The sequence below is a fragment of the Mobula hypostoma genome, chromosome 9 (assembly GCF_963921235.1).
Source record: "Mobula hypostoma chromosome 9, sMobHyp1.1, whole genome shotgun sequence".
Lineage (NCBI taxonomy): Eukaryota > Metazoa > Chordata > Chondrichthyes > Myliobatiformes > Myliobatidae > Mobula > Mobula hypostoma.
The window spans coordinates 115,231,256-115,238,660 of NC_086105.1; positions in this window are offsets into that span (position 1 = coordinate 115,231,256).

The following is a 7,405-nucleotide window of genomic DNA, read 5'->3' on the forward strand; positions in this document are numbered from 1 at the left end:
TGACCTGATAGAGGTGTATAAAATGATGAGAGGCATTGATTGTGTGGATAGTCAGAGGCTGTTTCCCAGGGCTGAAATGGCTTGCACGAAAGAGCACATTTTTAAGATGCTTGGAAGTAGGTAGAGAGGAGATGTCAGGGGTAAGTTTTTTACGCAGAGAGTGCTGAGTGCTTGAAATAGGCTGCCTGCGACAATGGTGGAGGTGGATATGACAGGGTCCTTTAAGAGACTCTTGGATAGGTACATGGAGCTCAGAAAAATGGAGGGCTCAAGGTAACACTAGGTAATTTCTAAGGTAAGTACATGTTCTGCACAGCATTGTGGGTTGAAGGGCCTGTATTGTGCTGTAGGTTTTCTATGTTTCTAAAAGACTAGAGCTCCACATATCATTTTAACATCTGAGAAATTAACCAAAATATTCATTTTAGGGTACAGAATTGTCAAAGAGTATCTCTTGCCTTCAGATCTTCATCACAAGGTGCAAAAATGTATATAATTTTAAGCTCTTATACGCAATAATTATGCAAAGAATAATATTTTAATGTTAAATTATATTACCTTCTCCATTAAGTAAGAAAATTAATTTTGGCGCTAAAATTGTTTTATCTCTTATACACATTTCAATAAGATAAAAATTATCAGGGCAAGAACACAAACCCAATCTCTTATTAAATTTTGCCAGTGCTTCAAGAGCTAATCCAAGTCCCTAGGATATTTATTTATAATGAAATTTATGATTTTTTTCCTCTATGGTAAAAAACATACATGTTAAATACCATTTGCTGGAAAATTGAGAGTGAAACAGAAAGTCTGTTATCTTGTTCTTAAAGTTTTTGGTTATGACAGGTTTAATGACGCACGCATTTGTTTCCCAGCAGCCAAACATTATAATTCCTTTTCCCATTCCCATTCCAATGTGTAGATCCACAGCCTCTCCTTCTGTCAAGATGAGGCCACACTCATGGTGGAGAGCAACACCTTACATTCAGTCTGGGTAGCCTCCAACCTAATGGCATGAAAATTGATTTCTCCTTCTGCTAAAAAAAAATTCCCTCCCCTCCCTTCTTCATCTATTTCCCATTCTTACTTTTACTTCTTTTCTCCTGCCTTTTACTTTCCCCTGGGTCACCTCTTCCTTCCCTTTCTCATATGGTCCACTCTCCACGTCTATCTGATTCCTTCTTCTCTTGTACTTGACCTTTCCCACCCCCCTGGCCTCACCTGTCACCTTTTAGCTAGCCTTTTGCCCTCGCTCCCCCCTTTTTTATTCTGGCATCTTCCCCCTTCCTTCTCAGTCCTGAAGATGGGTCTCGGCCCAAAACGTCGACTGTTTATTCATTTTACATAGATACTGCCTGACCTGCTGAGTTCCTCTAGCATTTTGAACGTGTTGCTTTGGATTTCCAACATCTGCTGTCATTCTCATGTTTATGATAAGCTTTTTTTTGTTTTGGGGGAAATTTTCTACTTTCAAGTCATCAAATATAGAATATTTAATCTGAATTCCTGTACTTTGCATACAATGGACATTATAAATCAATTGACTGATGTCTACCAGCCTTTTCAACAAAGAAAGCAGTCTCTTAGATTAAATAATAGTCTCTGTGACAAGAATACACATAGATAAGATGTTAGCTGTCCTGTGTGATCAGCAGTTAGTCTGCCACCTGTCTTCGGGAGAGAGAGAGATAAGGAAGACAATGGAACAGCATTTGGAGGTGTGTAATGAAGGGACGGGAGAGAGAGCTGTCTAGAGCGGCTCCCCCTTTGAACCCTGAACTGCTTGAAGTGATGGACAGGCGATACCCCCGCAGGGGGATAAAAAGGGACAGGTTCGCTAAGGCAGGACAGACACGACACCCGAGGTAACGAGACCCTGGAAGCGGTGCGCCTCTCACAAGTCGGTGGGAAGCTCTTGGACGGCTGATCGCGGGATCAGCCTTAGACGCTCAGGGTGGAAAGGCAGGATCGGCGGGAACCTGGTGTGTGTCCACCCTTGCCTGGGTGCCAGGTTCAGCGCAGAGAAACGGTCGTATCTGGAAACGGAGGGGTCACGGTCGGTGACCTCAGATGACATCACAAAGGGCTCGCCCGAAAGCTGACTGCGAAGGTGTGTGTGGAGGCTGTGTTGAATAGTCATTCGTTTTGCTCCCTCCTCCCCCCCCCACCCACTGTCCATCGCCATGGCAACGATTACTGCGAACTGAACTAAATTGAACTGGACTTTGTGTCACTTTGAAACTGGTCATTTACCCCTAGACAACGATAGAGCTTGATTAATCTTGTTATCTTAATTCTGTGTACATGTGTGTTTATCATTGCTGAACTGTTGCATTTATTATCCTTTCTTGATTAGAGTACTGTGTTGCTTGTTTCTTTAATAAAACTTTCTTAGTTCTAGTAATCCACACTCCAACTGAGTGATCCATTTCTGCTGGTTTGGCAACCCAGTTACGGGATACGTAACACTCCCTCAGAAATGCTGTTTAACCTGCTTCGATATTTAATAAAGCAATAAATCTACTATGGTTCAAGAACATTTGTGTATCTGATAATATGGCAATAAGTATAACTTTCAGTGAAGTTGAAGACATGATAATGTTGGACCTTTCAATAGATTTAGAGATAAGCAGGGTAACAGGCACTTCTGGCCCAACAAACCCTCGCTGCCCAATTATACCCTTGTGACCAAATGGCACAGTATTCCAGCAAGTGAAGGCTGGCCAAATCCATTCACATCCAACACCTATCTTAAAAGTCACAAAGCACATGATTGTTTCAATGTCATCTTTTGTAGCAGAAACAACCATGTTCCAATCCCACACCTCCTAGATGTGACACTAGAAGCATGTGTTAACCTTTTAGTCATCACCTTTGAAAGATGCCGTGAAAATCAGGAGGTGGGTGAGCATATGGTGAAGCATTGAAATGTGCAGGGCAGCCAGCCTGGTGGGACCCCATTCCTTGCTTCTGACATTAATACTTTGTGTAATAACATGTACCTATCTGGACTAATTCCAAATGAATAAATGTTCAACTGAAATTCAGCAATCACTTCCATCATCAGACCCCTGAATATTCCATCAATTCCATGGTCACCGGTGTTCGTCAGTACTGCCATGACAGATCTATATGCAGATTGGTCACTTCACGAGGAGCATCTTAGACCAATCCATCAGCATGCTCTGCTGGAAGCCTACCAGCACGTGCTCAGGCCCTGCTCTTGAGACGACCACACTGCAGCAGGTTGGAGAAAAGCTTGGAATGAAACTACAATTCAGTGTAAACTTTCCAGTTTGACTCAATAGAAAACCACCTGTAGCACAAAAATTGTGAAGTGCTATATTTGATCTGAGTGCGGCGTTGCCACCATAGTTAGTTGATGGGCAAATTGTATGTTAGGAGCCTTGTGAAATGTGCTGTGGCAACCTGATGAAATTTATATAAGGATATCTGGACCTCTATACAAACTTCATTATGACATTACAAAGAAACAAACTCTCTCCTCAAGAGCATAAGCCTGGGTAATTAACCTTAAACTAGATTTATAGCTGGTGCTCCAAATCAGCCATTTGAAAGAAGTCTGAATACTTTTGGTAGAATCCATTGGGAGATAAATTGGATAGACTTTGAAAATGGGCACAGAGATCACAATGTAGTATTAACTTGAGGCCATTGATTGCAAACCAGGCACCATTCCAACTTCACGCTGCCAATTCATTACAATGATTTCAGCATAAAGCCTGAACCAGCCACACTGTTCATTACCTGAATGCATTGCAGAAGTCCTATCTCGTGTATGTCCAGCTCCAGTTAAAGCTCGCTTGCTTTACTTCAAGTTAGTTGGTGGACAATGCATCTTAGATCAAATAGATGCTGTTAATGATTTCACAAGTGTGACATGTCATGAAAGTACATGGAGTTGGAGTGTTCAGGTACTACTCTGGAGGTCTTGTTGAAGAGCTGAAAAGTAGTAGTGTCCTGTATTTGCACAGGGACTGATTGAAGAAACATAAATATGTGCTCTGGAAAATGCAGTCGTTGGCAATAGACCTGGAACTCTGGGAATTGATGTCACACCCAGAGCACCACAATACCTGGTTCGGAGCTCCAAGAAATCAATGACTTGACTAAGTCACCTTTCATTTATCTCTGTCGCTGTCTCTACCTCTCTCAATCTCTCCATCCCTGTCTCTCTTGCTTTCTCTATCTCTATTCAAAAGTTTCAAGATTATTTAATGTATTTTTCAGTATACAAGTGTAAAGGAGAACAAAGTAATTGTTACTCCAGATCCAAAACAGCACAGAAAAACACAGTTAGATAACAAAATAATAAAAAAACAAAATAAATATAAATACATAAGCTTATATACAGAGTTTGATTGTATGTCCATAAAATAACGCTAGGCACAGGAATGTCTGTACATAAGGTAAGTGACAGGAAATGATCAATTACTGGTGGTAGCAGGTGAGGAGGAGTGGATTAGTGGGCAGAGTTCTCCTGAAGTTGGTAACCATCTCCTTTGCCTTGTTGAAATTGAAGAGGAGATTACTTGCCTGGAACCAGGTCTTGAGCATTTCCACCTCCTCTCTGTATGCCATCTCGTCATTGTTGTTGATGAGCCCTATCACTGTCATATCATCAGCAGGCTTGTCAATGTGATTACTCAGGCTTGGCCATGCAATCATGTGTGAGCAGCGTGTTAGCAATGGGTTCAGCACGCAGCTCTGGGAGGCACCCATATTGAGGATGATGGGCAGGAAGGAGTGGTTATCCATCCTCCATCCTGACTATCTGAGGTCTGTTGGTTGGGAAGCCTAATCCTCAGTTGCACTGTGGTGCATTTAGACCAAGGAGTAGGAGCCTCTATCTCTCTATCCCCCTTTCTCTATATTTCTCTCTGTTTCTCTCTATCTCTCTCAATATTTTTCTCTATCTCTATACCTTTATCTCTATCTCTCTGTCTCTATCTCTTCCTCTCTTTTCTTTTTTGATAACTCTGTCTTTCTATCTTTTTCTCTATCTCTCCATCTCAGTTTCTCTTTATCTCTATCTCTGTATCTCTCTCTATCTCTGGCTATCTCTCTATCTATCTCTCTCTCTGTATATCTCTTTCATTCTCTCCCTCTCTCTCTCTCTCTCTCCCCCTCGCCCCCCTCTCTCTCTCTCTCTCTCTATCTCTATCTATCTATCTATCTCTCCATCTATCTCTATCTCTCACAACTGACCATGGGTCCAAATTTACTAAGATATTATGCACTCTAGGACATGACACCATGAAATTGTGCATGTGCTCCAAATTCACTATTTTGACACACAAGGAATATAAAAAGTATATTTTAATGGTTCCTTCTTGCACTGAATAACTTCACCCAATAGACTTGCATAGAAATAAATGATGGTTATGGAACAGTGGTCTAACACTACTTTTAAAAGATGAGAACAGATGGAAAAATTGATGGGTAAAGAAACAAGGCAAAAATATTGATATGATGAAGTCTGACATCTTTATTGAAAAGATGTGTCAAATATATAATTTTTGCTGTGTACTTCATACAATGAAAAGCAGATATATATCTTAAGCACCTGTTTCAAGTATAACTATCAATAGTAATCTATGAAAATGAGAAGCTAGGCATTTCATGTTATCATTTGGATGTTATTGTCTGGTAAGATTTTTAATTACAAAAATAGTTGAATGGCACATGTACAACTGGTTGTAGTAAAGACTAATTGTTTATTTATTCTATAATTTACTCTTCTCAGGTATTTTCTGAACCTCTTGGCAATAGTGTTGCAACAGTTTGTTGCTGAATAATTCTGCAACATAGAATTACTAAACTCTACATTTCCACTTTTCCATGTGCTATCCATTTCTGATTAAAAAGTGAAATATCAATACATAGGACATTTGCAAACTGGACCGTTTCACCCATCATGAGTTGCCCATCTTCCAGTGTTAGGTTTGCATCAATGGAGGTCACAGCTCTTCAAGTGCACATGTTTAAACGTGATGAGGGTTTCTGCTTTTCAGGCCGTGAGTTCCAAACCCTTGCCTTCTGTTAGGTGAGAAATCTTTTCCTCGTTCCCCTGCAAGCTTCCTACAAATAGGATTAAATCTATGCCCCTTAGTTTTTTAAGCCTGTCTCTAAATAATATGAAATTTTCCTGTTTAGTTTACAAAGGCCTCTCATAATCTTATACATGTCTGTGAAGTCTCCATTCATCCTCTTCCGCTCCAAAGGAAACAACCTAAGCTCTTTGTCCATGGCCACAATTCTCCAATTCTAGCAGCATCATTGTAAATTTCTTCTCCACAATTATATATTTCCTATAATGTGGCAACCAGAAGTGTATAGATCGCTCAACCTTGAGTTTAATTCACATTATATACAGTTTTAGTTTAACATTCTTACTGTTAAATTCTTGTCTTGGCTAATAAAGGAAATCTACCAATATGTTTTGTTGATTTATTGACCTGCCTTGCGATGTTTAAAGACCTGTGGACAGCTCTTACTTTTACAAAACTCAGCACCTTTTTTTTTGGGTAAGTTCCCATGCTATGTTGCACATGTAACCAGACCATTTTTATATTTCTACAGTCTAAGGTTTCTCTCTTCACTCTTATGCACACAGATTCTTATATCATCTGCAAACCTTTTTTTTAATCATGCTCCCCACATTTAGATCTATACTATTAATCTGTGTTACAACACTAAGCACAATGGAACTCCATTGGTAACAGCCTTCCATTACCCTTTGTTATCTGCTTCTGCTCTAATTTGCCACCACTTACAGGATCCAAAAGGTTTTTACTGTTTTTACCGGTCTGCCATTTCTCTACGTCAATCACAGTGTCCTCATTGAGCATCCTTATAACCACTTCAAAAAATCTAATTTATTGTAAAGTACTGTGTTCCCTTAATGTAGGCATGAATTTTGTCCCTGATTAATTCAGGTCTTTCAAAATTCAAGATTTATACAGTCCTTTACAATGAAACCCAAAAATGTGCCCAACTCTGAAGTTAAACCATCTGGAGGTAATTGCTTGGTATATCCCTCCTCCTCACTCTCACCCCACCAATGTTATCAATGTTACCCCATTAGTAGTCATCCAACCCACTGACATCACTCCTGTAACCAGAGAGGAGTGAAACATTGTAGGACGATCTCTCCAATTTCCACTCTTTCATCTTTTACTGTCTTGACATATATTAGATCTGGGCTTAGCAATTTATTCATTTTCAAAGATGATAGACCCCTAAATAATTCTCCTTTTAGTTTGTTTTCCCATTTAGTATTTCACAGTCAATCATCTTGATTACAACATTTGGATCACACCACTTCTTTCTGAAGATTATTACAAAATATTCACCGAGAATCTGGCCCATATTCTCTACTTCT